General features: G+C 39.0%; 1 protein-coding gene across 13 annotated transcripts in view; it reads right to left on the bottom strand.

Annotated features, from left to right (window-relative positions):
* camta1b (calmodulin binding transcription activator 1b) overlaps window positions 1–22,399 on the bottom strand; it is a 324,903-nt gene that overhangs the window by 264,907 nt on the left and 37,597 nt on the right. Inside the window, exon 1 of one of the 13 annotated variants that reach the window (XM_048172650.1) lies at window positions 1,690–1,755. The exons of the other annotated variants lie outside the window; for them this stretch is intronic. The gene's annotated coding sequence lies outside the window, so the exon portion shown is untranslated. Of the gene's footprint in view, window positions 1–1,689; window positions 1,756–22,399 lie in introns of those variants that run through there. 13 annotated transcript variants of the gene reach the window in all.

Below are 22,399 nucleotides of genomic sequence, written 5' to 3'. Positions count from 1 at the left end.
GGTCAGACCCGACGAGGGCTTATTAAGGTCAGCTGTCACACCCGTGTGTGTGTTTACCCATCTGCTTCAGTGCGAGTGGGATGCTGCTTTGTTATCTGGACGTTTAAGGATTGGGAGACAGTCAGGAATGAATGAACTATAATCTCTAAAGCAGGTTAGTCCAACCACTCTTGTCAGCTTTTACTATAGTTCATTGTGTCGTATCAATTTACATGGATATCAATAAGTGGTCTGTATATGTCAATTATATAATCAAATTAAAGTGAATAAAATGGCATAGATTTTGGAACTTATGAAAATAAAATGTATTTATATATGTATTTATATATTTATTTATATATGTATTTATATAAAATGTATATATATATATATATATATATATATATATATGTATTTATATAAAATGTATATATTATATTATATATATATATATATATATATATATATATATATATATATATATATATATATATATATATATATGTGTGTGTATTTATTTTCAAAATCCTTACGTTAAAATAATTTAACATATTTAACGCAAAAAAAACGGAAGCATGTGAAATTGCGTCATAACGCAATTTACGTCACGCAGTTAGATGATCTTAAAGTCCATGGCAGAGAGAATTATTCATTCCAGTCAGTGTCTGTTTCGCTTTAAAACACAAACTCTCTGTCATTGTAACTGAAGAGCGCGAGCCCTCCCGCATTGCTCTGTTCCTGTCTGAATGGAATGTCGAAACATCCCACCGCTTTATGGCCAGATGATATGAAAACTATGTTTCTCGGCTGGATAAAGCAAATCAGCGTCTTGCTATGAAAGTTTTGATCAATGAGGACTGCAATCAAAGTAAAGACAATTGCGGTGACGTACAGGAGTCGTACAGTAAGCACATGTGAGTCTGTTATATTGATGTGCAAACAAATCATGTATGAGCGCTCTCGACGCACTGATCGCACATTGTATTTATGCACGGACACATTTCAGTACATTCACATTTTTTTCACACACATTCAGGATCATGTTTGGATTTGTCCCGTGTATGTTGCTGTGTACTTTAGTATATATGCAGGTCAAGGTGGTTGGTTTAGGTTTTTTTGGCATCTCCATGTGGTCCTGTTCAGTATCGCAACTTGACTTGTCTAAAATGTAAACAAGCTCTTTGCTGTTGCACATACTATACACTGTGAAAAAAATGTGGTTTTTTTTGCTGTGATTTTTTTTTTATGCTTTGTTATACATAAATGTATGATTTATATGAAAAAAATATTTGGATATTTGGTGTCCTTTTTTGGAAAGACATCTAAATCTATCTTGAAAGAAGCTGAAAAATACATATACATATATATATATACATATATATATATATATACATATATATAGAAAAATAAAGGCTGATTGGTCATTAGCTAGTATCAATTAAAAAAACCTAATGCCCAAAATAACGCACAGATTCCATCTTAGAAATTAGGTCTGAAATATTTAGAATGAATGAATAAATAAATAAATAAATAAAAGGATATTCCTTCTAAAATGGAACTTTAAATGTGGTTTGGAAGGAGGAAGGGTACACATTAACAAAAATAAATAAAACAACACTGATGCACATGACTAACTAAAACAAACATAGCAGGGAAATTTATAATAACAAAGAATCAAAGATGGGAGAAATAAAAAGATGAAATGGTTACCAAGGTTATGATGGAGGTCAAGGTTCAGATGGCGAGTTCAAAAAAACGGGGAAACCACAATGGCAGATGTTCTGTCGTCTCTGAAGGAAACAAAAGTACAGGGAAAATAAATGAATGCAGCCGTCATACTGGCCAAAGACAGCTTTATGAAAACAGGCGGTCCAGAAGGAGGAGGCCTACAACTGAGATTAGATGTCATTAGCACAGCAAGATAACAAACAAACATTGTCAACAATAGGTCAGTTAGGGAGGAAAGTACTCGGTGCTCAAAAGGGAAAGCAGCCTCATTAGCTCAACACTACATTTAAATTGGCTGCTTTATGAACACAAGCGCTCTGGTCAATTTATGCACGTTTCCGCCTTTTGTCCTTCCCGTGCTACATATGCTCCGCTAAACCATTATAAATTACCTTTGAGATTTACTGTAAGAAAAGACTCTTTGTTTTTCATTTTAAACCCACTGAGAACATTAAAAGTTACTTATCGCATGGATATGCCTTTTTTTTCCTCCACATTGTTCAAACATAATGAAATTAACATAAACTACGTTCAAGTCTAATCAGAAATTGCTCCTCCAACAGGGAATACGCTGCTTGATGTAATTATTGAACTCGCCTGGAATGTTTTGGGCTTGCGATTATTTTCCGTTTTTAATGTGTTTTTAATTGTAGCTGTGTTCTTATCTTCCCATGTAGATTAGCATCAAGCCATTCATTTGCAACCACAACGGAAATAACAAACCGACCGTGTGTTCGGGGCGCAGCTAGCCCACCTCCCGGACACGGTCAGGCCTTTGATTCCAGGCCCGGCGTGGATCCGCATGCTAATGAACACTCGCGGCAGCTAAAATACGATTAGCCAGAGCGCAGCTCCTACGTTTTCCAGTCCTGAAGCGCACGGCAACTGCAAAAGAACAATAAAACAACCCAAGACTGCTAGCTGGCATTTTTCGCCCTCTCTTCTGTTTTGTCACCAGTGAAAAGCCATCAGCAAAATGAGATAGTGTTTACAGGGCGAGCCGGATGAAAAACAGCTCCAGTAATGTCTCCTGTTCAGTGGACTATAAGTGTTCCTCGGTGATACGCGGAGAAGCTTTAATGGGAAGAAAAAAAGACGAATGCTCTCGCCATAATTACAACGGTTTCGGTGTGCGTAATTGTGATGCTTTCTTACACTCAGACAGAAGTGCTAACAAAAGCAGTCTATTGTTCTTGCCCCTTGAACAAAAATCCCCCCTCATCTAATGATTCAGGAATCTCATTTTCCCGCACCTAATGATTGTGAACAGAAAAGGTTCTGCACGGTAATAGCCCGCTTCGTTGTAAATAAGCCCAGAAATAATCATGATGAGCGAATTATTCGGATCCGGCGACTAAAACATAAGCAAAAGCAAGATTAGCAGGTGTCCTTGAGATATTTTTTCACCTCGCAGCAACTGGGAAAATAAAAGATCAGCAGAGTACACAAAATTAAAGCAATAAGGAGATGTGTTTCGTACTTCCCTCACATACTGTAAGAACTGCTGAATCATCCGTGCCGCCCTGCCTACTACTATTCGTTTCATTATCCCAACAGCGTTCATTAGAATCAAATGCATGCATATAGTAATTTAAGAAACGATCTGTGCCATAAAGGTGGTTAGAAAGCATGAAAATGAGAATACAAGTGCTTATGCTAGGCTGATGGGAGCATCCTCCCTCCAGCAAGCTGCACTTCAACGATGTATATGTTCAAATTACTCTCCCACTTACCCTCCGACCAATCTCCGAGATTGTATTAGGGTGACTTTTACAAACACGGACTCCGGATCAGAGAAGACATGAACATTCATCAGCACGGGCCTCTCACGTGACGTCACGTGAGAAGCTCATTTTAGCCCATGCAGTTTCTCAAGTACAAGAGCACACGGGGCGCAATTACCCGTCCTTTGGGAAATACACTCTGAATAGCTCATCAATACTTGTTACTTCTGTACGACACCGAAGCTAGATTTATTCATTCCCTGCCTAAACTCCCCCGGATGTGCACTTTGAGCACAGCCGTTGTGGGGAAGCGCTGGATAATTAAGAATGTTTGCTGGGTTTATCTTCATGGTTTGACAGTGTGTGCCGCTCTTTTACCCAGCAGTGCTTGACTTTAACAGAGAGTGCTAAAGGTGTTTTAGCAAAAGGAATCGAAGGGTCATACTTAAAAAGGGGCCAAAAACCCCAAGGCGTTTTGGGATATCTTCCCAATACGTGACCTGACTCAGAGAATGCAAATCGCCTTGGGGAGTGACAGCAAGAGCTGTAGGTCAAGATGGTGAGAGATGCCCCATCTTGACTAGACATGTGTCTGCCACAGAGATGAATCTCAAAGGGTCTGGCTTTCAAAAGTGGTCAGTACGCTCATTGTGGCCATGAAGAGGTGAGTGACCTTTGAAATCGTGCTGAAATCGACCACAACCAAAATAGATGGAATCCAGAAGGAAAAATCCTATTCCCTGTTCCTATTCCCTCCATAAGGGAACTGATATTGAACAGTAAACCATTAAAGACGGCTCAGAGATTGGTAATCAATTGTATATTCTTCTGTTAAAGCCATCAGTCATGCATTATTTCAATTTGTATTAAATAACAGCAGAATTACTGGGGAAAAACTGAATTACCCATGACTTTGATAAGTAATCTCCACCAATCAGAGAATCAAAACAAGCAAATCACGCCAAAAGAACTCTGTAGCACCCATTCACGCCTATAAAGCACTGTGAATGACGTAATAGACATAATAAACAAAGAAGCTCTATCATGGTCTAGCATGTAAATGTATGTTACCTGAACATTTCAGAAGGGGAGACTTAAAATCCAGCTATATTCTGGGAAAATGGACATCTGTTTTGGTCCCACAAAGACCATAGATGTTAGAAAGTTATTGTGTTTTAACTTGACCTGTACCAAGTACACAATAATATAGCTTAGCTGTCCTCTCAGAGTAACTGCAGTACTCAGAGTGTGCCATATAGAAGGCAATTCACCGCACAATAGTAGCGCTATAAAAGACGGATTGTGAAACTCTGAATCTATTCCTGACCGTATGGAGAAAGTACTGTCACTTTTAGAAGGATATAAAAGAGCTCTAAATCCTAAAGCCAAGTGAGTGGAGATATGAAGTGATGTGGCTTTTGTCGCTTGGGGTGGGGGGGACTGAAGCGACCTGTCTGTCACTTCGGACTGGTACTTCAGGTCATGCTCTTTCTCCTTGTGTTCTTGAGAAGACAAACGCCTTGCCTAAAAGCCATTTGATGTTTTTCCCCCCTCGTTCTCTCCCCTTTTTACACGAACATGATGGAGCTTATCGCTAAAGACCAGCATGCAGATATTGTCAAGAATAGACTCAAAATGCTTCTTGTGGAAATAGACGGTGTTAACCCCATTTTCTCTATCAGCTGCACATCATATAGAGCTAAACACAATACACCTGTATCATTGCCTCGCATCTGAAAACAATTTACTAATAATCTCAAGAATGTTTTTCATATGAATGTTTTAATTAATAATAATAAAAAAAACAAATTAATGGGTCTGTTAAGAACTGCAACCAAAAACAGCTTTACACTTCTGTATGTTTAACAAGAAACTACATTTTTATTATTATTAAAGGGTTAGTTCACCCAAAAATGAAAATTCTGTCATTAATTACTCACTCTCATGTCATTCCAAACCTGTAAGACTTTCATTCATCTTCGGAACACAAATGAAGATCTTTTTAATGAAATCTGAGAGTTTTCTTTCCCTCCATTGACACTTTGATGCTTCAAAAAGAGATCAAAAAACAAATCAATATGAATTGAGCAAATTTTCTGAAGAGACATGATCGCTTTATATGATGAACAGATTTAATTTAGCATTTTATTCACATATAAACACTGATCAGCGGACATAAACAGAAGCTCAACCGAACCTGCTTGATGCGTGAGAACGGGAAGCTCAAACGTGCTGTGAAACACGAGAATGAACCTCATTGGTTCTTGCATGTCAAGCAAACATGCTTGAGCTTCCAATTACCACAACTGATGTGTGAGTTGATGAATGTTTATATATCAGAAAATTTGGACTAAACCTCTCAATTCATATGAATTATTTTTACGATCTCTTTATGAACTTTTTGAAACGTCAAAGTGGTAGTTGCATAGTTGTCTATGGAGAGACAGAAAGCTTTCAGATTTCCTCAAAAAGATCTTCATTTGTGTTCTGAAGATGAACAAAAGTCTTACGGGTTTGGAACAACATGAGGGTGAGTAATTAATGACAGATTTTTTATTTTTGGGTGAACTAAAGGCCTTTGCACACTGAGTCTGAAATTCGCATGCAAAATGTTCGCACGTTAAAAAATAAATTCAACCTCACGTTATGTCAATCACGTTTGCACTCCGAAACTTTCGTCCGTCAAAACAATATTCGGATCAAGTTCGATTTTCTGCGTTTTTTGCATCCGTGGCATGCATTTTGAGAGACGTTTTGACAATTCAGAGCCACTGTACATGAACGCAAAAATCCCGAATGCCATCTGACAAGTTGATCCACGTTGCCTACAGCATAAAACAGCAGCACTGAATGACAAACAACGTGAGGAATACAAAGAGACCGAATATAAAGACAGATTGTGCCAGTAGCAAAGCATCAAACTGAGCGACTGACATCCTGAAGTAAACTTTGAAATGCTCAGGATAATCACTCAGCTCCTTGATGAGGTGAATTCTCCTTTCTCTCTATGCAATCTCGAAATTGGATGGACTCAATATTTCCTCTTTTTAAGGAGAGAGACGACAACTAAATCGTGCTCACTGCTTGAAGACTTCATTTTGTATTGTTTTGCGATTTTTTTTGCAACGCATTCATTAATACGCATCGGACTCTGTGTGCAAGGTCTCTGTGCGTGACGATTTTTTAGGATTACAAATACGAAAAAACGCATGCGAAAATCTCGGACTCAGTGTGCAAAGGCCTTAACCCTTTAACAACAATACTTTTTTTTCAACAACAAACAAATTACTTTAAGTAGAAAATTTCAAGACACAGAATTCGCACAAACCACTTCACTCTAAATAAAACCAGTTTACCGATTATCACAGGGACTTGTGTCCTTCTCGACCATGAACTTGCAGATAGTCACTTTATTGTCCAGACTCAAAGACACAGACTACATTTTTAAAAAAGCATGTATCAGCAAGGCCCTCTGACCCCAGAAGAAACTTAAAATCCTTTCCAAACAGCCGCAGTCTGGGGGCTTGATCAAGGCTTAAAGCATCACACCTTGTCACAGGAACACGGTACTCAGGCTGGATGGGAGAGGACAGGCGGGTTATGAATTTGAGATTGAGGTGGCATGATTTGCTGCTCTCCACACTGTTAGAGTCCCATCAACCTCCTGTACATTATTAATGGAGCGCCAAGGTAATGCAAGGTTGTCTTAGGGGTTTTTTAATCATGTAAAAATTGCCCTGACAGCATGGCATCCATTTTCTAAATGAGAACCGGTTAGCTTAAGAGCCTAGGTCACCGCTCACAGATTGCGTCGAAGTTGGAGCTCAAATTTGTTTTTCAAGGAAAAGACAAGAACGGAGCTGGTTCTGATGAATGGACTCACTGCGTAGTGGCTCACTGAAAGAAAAAGAAAAAAAAAAGCCGAATTGCAGCTCTCCCGTGTTTTGTGTTTTGTTTCTACATGGCTATCACTGACAGCATTCTCGTGTTTCAGAGGATGCCTCACATTCTCTGAGAACTGCCAACATGTGTGCCTGGAGGCCTGAAGGCAGGCAATTTTAGCACTGCGCTCAGAATCAATACTCTATCTCACTGTCAGAGTGCACCGCACCAATCCTTCAAGGCCCCCGTTATTTATATTGTTTTAGCCCCACAGTCGCAAAAAAGGCACTGATGATGAACGCTGTTCCTCTCTTGCTCTCTCCCCGTAAGTGAAAGAGCACAGGAGGGGAGTTAAAGGTTGGTGAAGGCATTACAGTGTAATGCCCCTGAAAGTGCTGTTTCCCACAATGCCCAGCATGTGCGAATTCATTTTCTTTTCTTTTTCGGGTTTTTTTTTTTTTTTTCAGCTGCAGGTCACAGGTTCCTGACAGCATGCTTTCTATGCGTTCATTCAACTTGACTACAGGCTATATCCCTCTTAAACTTTCTTTTAATCGTTTTCAACCATTATCGTCATCATTGCAGCATTTCATGTCAAGAATCTCAGTACTACCGCATAAATGTTTTGAAAGGACGATTACACAAAATCTCTTGCAATGCACTTAGACATAGAGTGACTGACCTTTTCTGACATGGAGGTTTCTGCAATTGACCTTTTGCAATCTTAACCTCTAAAAAGGCAACAGACATTTGTTTCTTTAGAGGACTATTACGATTTGACATGTCTGAATAAGAGTAGTGCTATTTGAAATAATCAAATGGAAAAATTTAGTGTATGAGATCATGTGATAAATAAGAAAGTAAGCGAGTATATCACAAATAAATGTTCAAAATGCACATTTAAAAATTGTAGTACTGGTATTTTCTTCAGAAAATGCTTATGATGATCGACGGCATTAGGCATTAGGTTGAAAATAAGAGATTTTTCCTGTAAATCATTCAAAACAACAATACAAGGTCAGACTAGCTTTAAATAATGATCTTTTCGTTCCAAAGCCAGAAGGACATCAAGTCCAGATCGCGAGGGACTCCAGCAAAAGCTCCTCCTCTGTTTCACAACAGTCCCGGCAAGTTCCATGACATCAGCTCAGCCTGCCTGTCTGTGAGCAGCTGAAGGAGGAACAAATGAATAATAAATAGAGAAAAGAAGGAATAAATAAATAAAAACAAAGCACCTCTGCTCATCTTTGAAGTAAGGTACAGCTCAAGGCGGTAGCCAAAAATATCTGGGGAGAGTGAGAGAGAGAAAGGGGGGATATACACGTGTCAAGGGCTGTTCAGACACAGTGTTCCAACAGCTGAGGATGGAAGAGCTACATGGCCTCATTGCTGCAAAGCTCTTAGCTCAAAACTGCAGATACACTGATGGTCTGCGTCGCTGTCTGAAAACTAAACAAATACTTAGATTAGGGGCAGATTTGGTGTAGTGAGGGGTTTCGTCGTAACCCTCTTCACAGCTGTGCGCTCGGCGCAGTAAGGCGACGCTCATGATTTGGCAGACTGTTGCGCCAAATAGTTTGGGTGAAGCTGTGGGTGAACCGAATGCTGACTGCTAGGGTTGTTTGGCATCATCCATATGCAAACTTAAACGATGAGTGAAAAAATGCGCATATGGAGTCAAGCACTCAGGTCTGTGATGTGTGAATACATTTTGTGCTATTCCCAGCACATCTACAAGGCTCATTTAAACATGGGGCTTATGCTGTAGCATTTTGAGATGTTCCCTGGTGAATTTCACAAAAACATGTCCCATGAATGCACGTAACCTCAAATAAATAAATAAATAAATAAATAAAATTAAATAAATTCTAAGGCTTCCCCCTAATAGTTGACTAATTGTTAGTTGACTAGAAGAGGCTTAGTCGACCAAAAATTATCCAGGTGTTTGTGAGGAGTGTGGAAAACTCAGCGTATAGGCTACTTGCCTCACAGAGATGAGAAATTTATCTATAGAAAGCTTGAAATGTCTACTTTTAAACAAACTAATTCAAAAAGAAAAGAAATACTCTCTGCTTACGTAATCCATATGAAATGTGTATTTCTCTCGGTAGGTGCATTGACTATACTACGGAGATGACGAGGCAGCATCATCAACTTCATCTTTGCAGCCGACACTGACTCAGAAAACACTAGTTTATTAATAAATAATCAAAATGTCTCCTTGATATTTTTTTCTGACACATTCATAATCAAAACTTTTGCCGGTGCTTTGCGGCAAGCTTTATGTGTGCGCTTGAACACTTGAACACTCATTATGGTTTAGTATTCTCCTCAGTATATATTTATAAGTAATTAATATAAACGCGCAATTAGTCGACTGGCTTAAATGAATGACTATTAGTTGACTAGAAAAATTTTTAGTCAGGGGCAACCCTAATAATAAACACACACATAAATATTCTTAATATATCATTTTTAATTCAAATAAAGCCAACTGCATTTATACCATGATGAAAGATCTTCTTGACAAGTTCTGTGAGATTCACCCAGGTCCAAATGATCAAGACCTTTTGTCAAGCAACATCCCCAAAAGCCCACCATCACACACTTTAAAATTTCAGATTCAAAATTTCCTTGGGTTTAACATTGTTTAGTGTCAAATTAGAAACTGCAAGATAAATAGCTTCTGTGGAAGGCAAAAATAGGCAGTATAATGTCTAAATTTCAGAATCAGCAGTGACAGCGGTAGAAAGACAAAAAGCTAAGCGTTTTTGTCTCTTATGACTCTTGGTTTTAGGCATTTAAAAAGAAACTTCTCTAAGATAATTAGGCATGAGAAAGTAAAGAGAAAATGATACTCATGAGTTCACTTGTCCTTCGACAGTCTATCAGGCAAGCACACACCCTCACTAATGATGTCTTGCCAACCATGATAGCTCTTGTTAGATGCGGAGAAACATCACACACTAGACCTTTTCTGCTGTAATAGATGTTCTATCCAAAGAACGGTGAATATTTCACAGTCTCTGGGATGTAAACCCACTTCTAATGTTTCTTGATGAGACATCTATGTTCCCTCACAAGAACAAAGAACATGTAACAAACCCAATATTAGTGGATGGTGTTTGAGGAAGCAGATTGCAACAGCAGTAGCATTCTGTTCCACGTATGAAATCTCTATGATATGGGTAAACATATTGTCATCGTCTTTTATCTTCTTCTGCTATAAAAGTCGTCAACACCCGCCCCCCCACAATAGACCTGTCCATCAAATCAAAGGCAAGAAAAAGCCTTCATTCAATGACTGCTGTCACATAGCAACGAGACAGCCTTTGAGTGTTCTCAGACGCAATTACTGAGGCGGTCTTACTACAATTTGTTTCACAAATACAGACTCCCACATACCCAAACACAATTTTAGTGCATGTTTATATTTTATGTATGAAAATGTATTGATTGCCCTAACAAACCAGCCAAAAAATAAGCCACTTCATCCAGTACAATACACACAAATACAGTTTTCTCCATGCTCAGAAGTCTAAAAAGTAGGCATCAAGTTTATGCTGCCTTCAAAGATTCCTCATTTTAGCTAAATGTGATAAAAGTGCTAAATGACAAATGTTAATTTGAAGGCAGCTTTGCATGTATCCTTTGTGGAGATGGCTATCCTGGAATGCACCAGTTTAGTAAAATAAAAATTGACAGATTGACAGAATTGAAAATGACTGGATACCCTGTAAACCCTAACGCTCAAAATACTTAATTGGTTTGAGTAGGACACACTTAATGTGTATTTCAAACTTTCATTTACTTTTGAGTTCACAGCATGGACATATTTCAAGTAAACTGAACTGTTTTATTGTTTTGAGCTGTATGAACTCATTTCTTTTCATTTAGATTAACTTCAGTTTACCTGAAACTTTGCCCATGGCACTCGAAATGGAGAGTAAATGCTAAAATTAAGTGTTATATATTGTTTTTTTGTGTGTGTGCAAGATTATTGGTACAGGAGATACATGTTTTAAGTTGCTGTACTCATCCAGTAAGTGATATACCATGCTATTGTTAACATGTTAACAAATTAGCAAGTTGGCATTTTCTGAATTACTTTGTTATAGCTAGCAAAATATTTACATTGAGATAACCTGATAATTTTAAGTTAAATGTATAAATTAGTACACTCATATATTTCAAGTTAAGAACAATAAAAATATATACAAAATCTTACTTAAAGTTTGAGTTTCTTAACTTAAATTCTTTTTTGAGTTCTGACAGCTTATAGGGTTTACAGTGAAGTAAATAATTCATTTGTTTTGCAAGAACTCAAAATAAAAAAAAGTTAATTAACTAAAAATTTTATGTTAATTGCTATCAAAATGTATGAGTTAGCTAACTCAGTACTTCAAGTTAGAGACAATTAACATGCATGAGTACTACAAACTCAAAACTTGATAGTTCTGCTAACTTAAAATTGGGAACATCATAACAGATTACCTCAAAATGTTTTGAGTTAGCCCAACTTATTTGGGTTTACAGTGAATCATCCAATATAAAAGTTATGTTTGTGCGGTATTTTATTGTTTAATAGAATTTCACATTTTTAATTTACCAACGTTTTAACGTCAAGTATCAGTGAGTTGAGCATGTGTGGAGTTGCTTCCCTATATTAATCACTTCAATGAAGGTTAGGATGGAGCTTTAGAAGGGAACTTTCTATTTAGACAGCAGATAGCAAGGTTTAAGAGTGTGTACATATGGATAAATGCATCCTTTTTTGTCCCCTTCATATGAGCTATTCCATAAACGAGTCATTTTATTTCAAAGCCTCAGCCAAGCTCTGTTATAAAACACACAGAGGCACTTTTGACCTGTTGTGTTTATCAAGGCTGAAATGCACTCAAGGTTATAGACTCAAAACACCTCAATTACAGCGGACCCTCTCTGGCCATGTATGTGAGGTTCTGTGAATGCTCTGGGCATGAATATGTATGGAAGAGGTCAATTTAAATCTGTGTGTTTATGTGCACTCAGCATCTATGAGCGCACACCATGAAAAGGTCATTTCACGTTCATTTCTTTGAAGTCAGGAGCTGTTTGTGTCTGTTTAAATGTGGCTCAGCTCACAGGAAAAAAACACAATCTATTCAAGGGGCAGAGGAGAACCTTTTTCAGTCTAATGCAAGGGGTTTGGACCATTTACATGACAGAGGTTGTCCTCTGCGTAAAGGTGGTAATTGTGTCCTGCGGGTAGAGGGGCACGGGGAGGGCTGGTCATTATGGGTACAAAAACCTGTCAGAAAAAAAAAAAAACATGCATTACTGTTTGATAGATGGTTTCCACAGAGATAAGCCTCCACTTCATTTCTGCCTGGTAAAGGTTGACTACACTATTTTAAAATATCATACATTTCATTCCCTGAACATTACAGCAGTACCTAATGAAAAATTAATTTAGGAAACATTTAGGAAACCTCTTACTTTAACTGTTTGAGGATTAAACAAATAGGAGATATAATATTTAATTTGTCATACTGACAATCACAAAGCAAACTGGAAACATTTTGAGCCACAAAAGCTCTTTTGTTAAAATAAATGAGTCATGCATCAGTCTCAGTAGCCAAAACAAGTCCATTCAAATCTTTAAGACTCAACGTGATATCTTAAAGGCTAATCCAGTCTTTGGCCCTTTCTTCCAATGGCCTGCAGACCCAAGAGACAAAGTGCCAAAGTTAACTTATCAAAGTTAGCCCAGGTCAAATCCCCCTCCATCTATTCCACTTAAAGATACTAATCTCTACACCTCGGCACTGATTAACGGTTGCCATCGCGCCGTTTGCATTACAATCAAATGAGAGAAGTGCGTATGCATCAGCATGCAAAAGCGGAAGGAAATCCATTCATTCTGGTCTCCAACAAATCCCTGCCACATTCATTACTTCCTCTTCAGATGAGACTTCATTAAAATACTGCTTATCCACGTCCAGACGGACTGATGCATGCACAGGGCGTTGAAGGGGGAAAACATATCTGTGATTATTATTTTATCGATGAGTGTTATTAATATTAGGCGTATTCCCTCTTCCTGCTCTCTCAATTCTGAAAGCTATATTGACAAAGGATGTCATCAGCAAAAAATTCTAATGAATTTACATTCATGATAAAAATAATGGCCTGTAGGGACCATCAGAACTTCGAGGGATTAAAACAGGAAATGGGGGCAGAATAATAATTGATTATGGAGGAAGTTGCAAAGAAAATGTGGAGTTTTTTTTGAAAAACAAAAAACAAAACATTCTGCATAAATACTGTTTTGACTTCAAACATGTTAAAGACCCCCTGTGGTGAAAATCAAGTTTTTAGTGTGGTGTTTTTAATATGCTTTAAGACAAAACATGTCCAAATTCATCAGTCAACACCACTGAGTATTTTCTCAAAAACCCCTGTTTCCTACCATCACAAACACGTAACCAGTCCTGTCAATGTGTGGGGCGGGGCTTTTCTCCACTGACTTTCTATGATGTTCAAAGCATTTCTAATGATGCTGATTTATAGAAGGCAGCTGTCTGACTCTGAGATGGCAAATGGAAACATGGTTTGTATCACTAGCAACACATTATTAGCTGTTTGATAATGTAGTCAAGCCAAAGGCTAATCTTTATAATTACCGTTATGTGTCCGATGTTGTAGTGAGCGATACATTTAGACACACTCTGATACATCGACTTGTCGAGGATCCCGTTTAAATTGCTCTTCATCTTCTGAATCACTTTCTGATTCAGACATATAAAGCTAAATTAAATCAATATTTCCACGTGCCATTCTGTAGCGTTTACTAAAGTTGACCGAGTGGATCAGGTAGTGAGCTGGAGTGATTGAGTGGAGGTGGGGACTAATTTGCATATCAGTGAATGAATTGAACAATCACATTTTTGATTATTCATTTTAAATGGGCAAAAAATTATCCCAAACCACTTAATAATAAGACTTTCTTTAAAAGAATTATGGCTTTTCATTTCATTAGGATTTATTTCTTCATTATGATATCAGGACAGTTGTTAAATTGACAATTTGGACTTATACCCTGAAAAACCAATATTATGATGCCTTTTAAACCAGAAATCAAAAATATGTTTGTCACAGAAGAGGCATATTCTAGTCATTTTAAATATGAATTTGAAGTGCATTTTTTAATAAATTAATGGATCTGGACCGAAAAAAAGAACGTCATTGACTCACATGCCAAACATGATATAAATTAAATAAAACACTTGAGACCACTGATGTTTCTAACAAGAGCAAATTGTGATGAGACAGATAAGCACCTTATCTCTTTCTCGAGGAATCGTGATTTCCAGGATTCGATTTTGACTGCTGGCTGAAGGGGATGGCAAAGACAAAAAAGGACGTGACAACTTGAGCTTCCAATGTGATGGCACCCTATCACTCAACAGGATAAACACACTGCCATGTTAACATGCTGCTCTGATAGGTGACTGCGTGACAAAAAAAACAAGCAGGTTTTTCTCTTTGGAGAAACGAGTTCTGAATGCCAATGAACTGGCAGTGCACAACCATGCTGAGAGGCTGACTTATTGGATGGACCACGATAAACCTCATTTGATGTCTTTATCTGTCCTTCTATTGGGTCTTTTCAAAGGGGTTAGTGTTTTATGCTTGATGTTACAAAGATCCGGGCTTGAGGTTGATCTGTGGACACCCCTGCGCCATCTGCCTCTCTGCTTGTATCCTGCCAGTGGATTTAAAGTGCTGTGGAATCGGTGTCTTTACGAGTCCTTTAGTCAGCATAATTCTCAATGACCCCTGAATTATGTGCAATTATTACAACTATTGCAATTAGCCCACGCCACACTTTATCCCCCCGTTTTCCCTGCGTCAGATAATTATCCTTCCATGTCAAAATCCTCCGAACCTGACCTCCGAGTATCTCGCCACCCTCCAACCCCTCCATCCAACCACAGGGTGTTACACTATACACGGAGAGCTCATTGTCTTCGGCTTCTAGCAGAAAAACAACATTGGAAAAAAAAAAAAAACCTGATAAGTACTCCCTGCAGGAAAAGGGTTCGCTTCAAATTGTACCTAGAGTAAATGGCTTTGATGAATAGGGGTCATTGTGTTACAGCTGCTCGTGCTAATTACTCGATTTTCTGAGTTATTACTCGCAGATTTCTCTCTGTGAGCTTCTCTAATACAGCTCCGCGCAACCTCTTAAGAAAGAAGAAACCATGCTTCGTTTTATCCGCTTCCATGGGTTTCACTTTAGTGGAAAGCAAGACTATAGATCTGATCTCTTCCAAGGCTTCTTCGCTTTATCAATCAGCTGAACATTGAGGTCAATACTTGAATTTGTTAAGTGTGCATGTGCTTTGAGTGCTGTATATAGATGTAGACGGCAGGCATTTCCACACAGCTGCATTGGCAAAATATGAATCTGGTCATAAAATTGTGTGAGAGAACAATAATTTATGGCGTAAAGCACAGACGGCTGCAGTTAAGCCGGCGAAACGAGTCTTCCCCATCGAAGATAATGGTATCACTGTATTATTGTCAAAAGTCACTCAGATATAAAACGAAAGAGTCAAATTATTCCTGCCATGAATTTAAGGAAAATACTAATCTCACAGTTCCCGACGCTGCTGAACACGGCCGTGCGGCGCAATGGCTGAATAATAAGATCCGACTGCATGCGCAAACACGCATTTTCACATGCAGATCCGCAAATTACACGCTCCCCATATTATTCATGACACCGTGCAAGAGGAGAAAGATATTGAGTTATCCTCTTATAAAAGCTTAGATGAAGTAATCAGACCCCGTCTGTCCTTATCGCTCTGCTACGGTCTGCACGTCACTGAATTTTGCTATTTTGTCTTTTTATTATCCCACACTCTGAATTTTCCCTTCCATCTTATTTCCTGAGGTGGATTCACTGATCCACAGCTGTACTGAAGGTTATTTGAGTTTGCCTGTCGCCTAGGGATATCCAATATTCACATTTCTGTTCCCCGCTGCTCCTGTTGACTCTCTCTCGTGGGAAGTGAGAATGTGATTTCTGCCTCGTGGCCTGCCGCCGGGCATCAGATTTGACTCAGAGCACTGGAGATTTCTGCTCTGTCTGCGGCCCATCACCTCTGCCCCCGGGTGTGTGGAACTGCTATTTGTTTTCACGTCGCGGGGTTTTCCAGTCCGTGGGAGCTGGCGAGGCTCCGGGGACGGAGACGTCTCTGAAGTCAAAATACAGAGACAGAGTTTAATACGAAGGTGTTACTAAAGGACGTGATTTCTGAGAGTCACACAGAGAAGAGTACAAAGAATCCATTGGTTATATATTTGCAGTCAGAAAGCAAATAATGCTGATGAAATTGTAGTATAGAAAAAAAAAAAAAAAAAAGGAAGATCGGGCTTGCACACTGCTTTGGCACTTTGTGTTGTGCATTCAGAATGTGCCATCTTTTCACCCTCGACAGCACAGCAAGTTGTGCTTATAAAACTTATCTTCCAAGGGTCGATAAATAGCATGAGGGAAGGATATGAGACCTCACATATGACATTCACAGGGAGTGCTACGATCACCGGTGCATTTTAGCACTATAATAGAGCGGGTAATGTCCTTCAGGTGCTGACTTCTCATTTTTTTCTACACTTTAATGTCATCCTCTGAGTTGTTGTAAAACTGTCTTGGAGTGGAGCAGTTAGAACAGGCTGTTCAGAGACAGGTGTTCTCTCGAGCCTCTGGCTAATATTCCCTCCAAATGCATTTAGCAGTGGGCTCCAGATGGAATCTCGCTTAAAAAGGAAGCAATACAACCACCAACCTGCTTCTCGTGCAAAAAGAAAGGAGAATCTTAATGAAAACCACCTCAAGAAATGTAGACAAAGCACTATATTGGTAAAAACATTTCTCTGCAGCTCTTCAATTTCTAGCATTCAGTAGTACAGGGATTTTCCAACTTTTTGATGCAAAGAACCCCCATATATGAAGAAGGAACCCCCTTCCTAATATACACTGCCCGCCCAAAAAAAAAGTCGCTGATTGGATTTAAATAGGCAAATGCTTAAGAGTATATGACTGGATCATTATTGCTGTGATTATTATGTTTCTAGCATGTTTTATGTTTGGAAACAGTTCTTCTAACCCTAATTGATGGAGTGTGTAGCTTTTCATTACTTAACCATGTAGGAAGACACATCATGGCCATATTCCATATTCCAGGCTCAAATTGTAAAAGAAAGATTGGGAGCATGATCTTGACCAAAAATTGCTGCTCCTCTTGATGGAAATAACATCACGACATTTTTTTCCAACAATAGTTGCATCAGTTTTTGGTCAAGATCTTGTACTGACAATGCAAGAGGTGAGCACTCTGTAAAGTCTACTCCAGCACATCCCAAAGACTTTCAATGAATTTAAGGTCTGGACTCAGAGATGCTCCTTCCTAATCATTCTTTCCCAATTTGAGCCTGATGAATCTTGACATCGTCATCCTGGAATAAGGCTATGATGTGTCTTCCTATGGTTGTTTAAGAAATCTTAGTTTAATCCCAAACACTGACAGTATGAATGTAGCAATATGTATTGTTGTATATGTATATCATTATTTTTGTAATTTGAATGAATGATTTAATTACTCACTCATAAAAGTGACTTGTTTTGTTCCTAAATGAATCAGTGTTTCGAATTAATTAGTTGAATGACTGATTCACTGATCATGCCTACTGGCGACATGATGTAATCTGCAGAAAAAAGTCACTGAAAAATACCTATTTTTCTTCACATAAATGTATGTCATTATGTCAATAATTGTGATTAATCTCATTTCTTTAAAAAAGCAGAATAAAAAAAAAAGGAAATATCTTAAAAATAATCTATTAACATGTAATTGATTGAAATGTTAACTTTTACACCCCTAAAAATACATTTGTTCATTTATTTTCCTTTCAAATTTTCACAGAACTCACTGAGCCCCTCTGGGGTCCCAGACCCTAGTTTGAAAATCCCTGCTTCAGTCACTCCACGCAGCTGTTCTGACTGATCAGCACGTGATCTGGCACATAAAAAGTCAGCCTGCTTTAGTAGCAGAGCACCGGCTGCTTTCATGCCCCCCATCTCCACCCTTACCGGCCATGACATGCACCTGTTTTACATAGTCTTTTATGGACTGTGTAAACCGATCAGAGGTGGACGGCACTCGGGGGTGATATCAGATCACTCTATGGCGCAAGCTTGTCCGATCAAATATTGAGCATGAGTGTGTGTACGTGTTCAAACATGAAGAGCTGAAGAGAGATTTATCTGCTGAAGAAAGTATCTTTATTACCACCTCTGATGGAAATCACACTTCCAGGCTGTGCTGGTACGGACAGAAATGGCATCGCATGTACTTATGACTAACGATCTGACTTTGTGACTGGGAAATGACATTAACGTCCATCCTTGAGCTCCTCTATTGAATGTATGTGATGCGTACGGGGAAAAATAGCCGAGCTGGTGCCATCTGCTACCCTAATGAACGATGATGATGATGATCTCTGGCAGCTGAGGGTCTGGACACCACCCTGACCGCCAATAAGAACATCACACACTCACCTATAGCTGTAGGCGTGAAAAGTTTTGATGACTTTAAGCACAAAGGACTCTGCTACCCATTAAAACGTATGATTGAAGCACTCACCACCAGGCTAACTTTCCTAATGTTCCTTAATTAGCTAGATTACTTGCCGTGAAAACACAGCACTGAAGGGAGCTAAGCACTTCGCATTGTTCCCGGATAAATGAACCACTGATAAACACTCTACGCGGCTGTTTACATGGGTGAAGATCCAACTTCCTTTTTATGAATCATAATATCGGTATTTCTCCATTGAAATTCCAGGTGCCGCTTTGGTGTCCTGTGCCGGACGGCTTTGATCAGCATATCAGAGCCGGGTTTGGCTTTCATCTGTGGATGAACACTTTGGCCAAGGGGGAAATTTGGATTGAGGTTCATCCGGAGCCTGGCTACATCCTGCCTTTGCCTCCCTCCTGTCAACTCTGCATTAATTCCCCTTGCGCTAATCCTTTGTGCGAAACCTCAGCAAGAAGTGCTGACAAATCCAAGCCGCTAGATTGCGCGTTGTAGAGTGGTGCACACCTTGTAAAGACGAGGAATAAAGAGTAAAAAACAGTGTCACCATTCAATAAAGACACAAACTGAAGAACGACAGAGCTAGGGTACTCTATTCTCAAAAAGCAGAGATTAGCATCGCAAAGCTCTCTACTTTGTTTGTTTGATACCTGCTGATAGAGTGATTACGTATTTATCTCGGCACAAGCCTCCACTTTATTCTGTTTTCACTGCACATCAGGCGCCGGAGTGAAGAATTCTCGTTCTGCTCAAAAGCCTGAAGGACTAATTAGCAATTATTACTTGGCACTTGCAAAACACATGAAATATTTCTCAAAGTAGAAAGAAAGGGATAATTAAAAAATAAAGAACGATAAATTATACATACACTGAAGTGTTAAAAAGGGGCCCTCCGGTGCTGTATTTTCAAGTTGTGCCCTTATGAAAAACTAGAGTTTATTCTTGTAAATGAGAGCGATATTTTTTTGGACACTGCTACAAGTCAAATGTCTATTGGCATGGTTATGGCCACAGGCAGCCCTCGAGCCGCCGGAGACCCTGGCCACTATGGATTAAAAATAAACGTGCAAGAAAACACACAGACGAGTCCTCTCTCACAGCCCTTCACTGTAATTAGGCGAGGGAATTCTGCTTCCTCATTGGCAGCTTGTAGAGCAGATATTGATCGACTGTGGCCACAAACCAAACAGAGACGGGAAGGGAAAAGAGCTGTGGGCTGCTCTTTAAAATGATAATAATTATAAAAAAAGAGGAAAGTTTTTATTGTTGAAACAAAAAAGCTGAATAATTCAGGGCTGGAGACACTCTGATAAATGGTGTAAGTGGAAGACGGCGTATGATTAGGACCTTTGGATCTAAGCCCTGCTGTTTGTCTGAGCGTGAAAGGAAGATGCAGACCATAAATTTCTTGAAGGCCTAGACACCTCCAACATAACAGCTGTGGAGGGCTTGTGGGTAATGTTTGAAAGTTCGCCATGTTGTTCGGCACGCACTCAAAGCAATGGAACGTATGAGAGCGGCGGGTACATTTGCCAGGTTTGTCTGGGATTACTTGAAAATAGAAACCTTCAAACTGAGAGTTCGGGGGTTGTTCTCTGCTTTACTCCACACGAAGCATTTATATTCCGCCCTGTCCATGAGCATACAAATAGCCACTTTGTCACACCTAACGTGATTACCAGGATTTGTGGGTGTACAATGATGAATGCAAGCAAATACAGACACACAAACATGTGGATTAATGCTCGATCGGCCTACCTCTCTCAGATTTCAACGTGTGGTCTGCCTTTGTTCTGAACCAACACTCATCAATGAGCAAAGGGGATCTTACAAGACAGAAAGAGTCGAAGGAGATTTACAATTTAACCAATTCTACTACAATGGCATGACCCATTTGAAACTGCATTGCAGTCTTGATCAATTGTATAAAAAAATGTTTTGGAAAACAAAAGTCTTGAAACAGAACAGAAGTAGAATTTGGTCATACTTGGACACATCAAATTAATTAAGCAAACATAACAGAGCACAACAGTAACGGCCAACTTTTGATGAGGTATTTTTCCCAAGTTATTTTCACCATAGAAGAAAGTAAGGACTCAGTAAGGATTACATTAACCAAACTAACCAATAAATCATGTATTACACACATGGTTTTAAAGCAAAAAATTATTTGAAAAATCAGAGAAAAGGCAAAAAATTGAGCATAAACTACATTGCAAATTTTGTTAAATTGCATTGTAAATTACATAATTGAATAAAAACTAATAAAAGTACTGATTTATAGCCACTTATTTATTATAAAGTTTAAAAAGAAAGAGAAAGTGACATCTGAAGGCCAAGAAAGGTAACCCATACTCGGAATTTGTCCTCTGCATTTAACCCATCCTAATTATTGCAGTAGTGAACACACACACACACACACACACACACACACACACACTGCAAACCCAGGACACACACCCAGAGCATCGGGCAGCCATTTTGCTGTTGCGCCCAGGGAGTGATTGGAGGTTAGGTGCCTTGCTCAAGGGCACCTCGGTCATTTCCTGCCTGTATTGAAAATCAAACCTGCAACCTTTGGATTACTAGTCTTACTATCTAACCATTAGGCCATGACTTCCCCAAATGATATATTTGAAATGCAATATACTTGACGCTTATTGCAGATTAGTCAAATACATACAATTATGAAAGTTGTTTAAGATGGATGTAAAGAAATTACATCATTTGCAATGCTTCATGGGACTGGAAACTAAAACATTTGAATTCACACTGACTTTGGCTTCTACAGAAGCAAATATCATCAATTAAAATCAATTTCTCTATAGAGAACATGAGCAGAATATTTACTTCCAGAATCTGACTTTGGAAAAAACTACTTTCTATGTAATTTGAGAGAGAGTTTATGTTGTTGTGCTGTGTCCTTAGTTCATGCCTGGCAGCAAGATTTGATGGGAAGGAACCCTGACAGCCCCATGTAAAGCAGCCTTCACACTTTCTTCAGTTATTCCTACCTCTTCATATCTCTCTACTGAAATGCCACAGCGCCACGTCTACGCCCTTACATATATTTTGAGCAAAAAGCAGAGACCTCTCTCACCAAAGAGACGAGTCGCAGCGATGAATTACACACTGCTCCCGTTTGATAAGTCAAGTCAATCTGTGGTAATTAACAGTGGAGGGCACGGCAGGTACTCCTTCTGAAGGGAAATATCTTTTCTTCATCCTGCCCTACGCCCTGCTTCTACACAGCAGTGAGGGAACACAAGCTGAGGGAGGGCTATATATCTCAGGTGACCTCGGGGGGCCTGGCAAATTTGTTCACCACCTACAGCATAACAGATTGAGGGACATGCCATTTCCCCAGATCAACTTAATGGATTTACCTTCTCTCCTAATTACTACGAACTTACATCGGTTCTGACATACACGCAAAGTCAA

Source organism: Megalobrama amblycephala, linkage group LG21 (genome assembly GCF_018812025.1).
Source record: "Megalobrama amblycephala isolate DHTTF-2021 linkage group LG21, ASM1881202v1, whole genome shotgun sequence".
Lineage (NCBI taxonomy): Eukaryota > Metazoa > Chordata > Actinopteri > Cypriniformes > Xenocyprididae > Megalobrama > Megalobrama amblycephala.
Note: the sequence above shows the minus strand (reverse complement) of the source record. Positions and strands in the feature narration are given on the sequence as shown.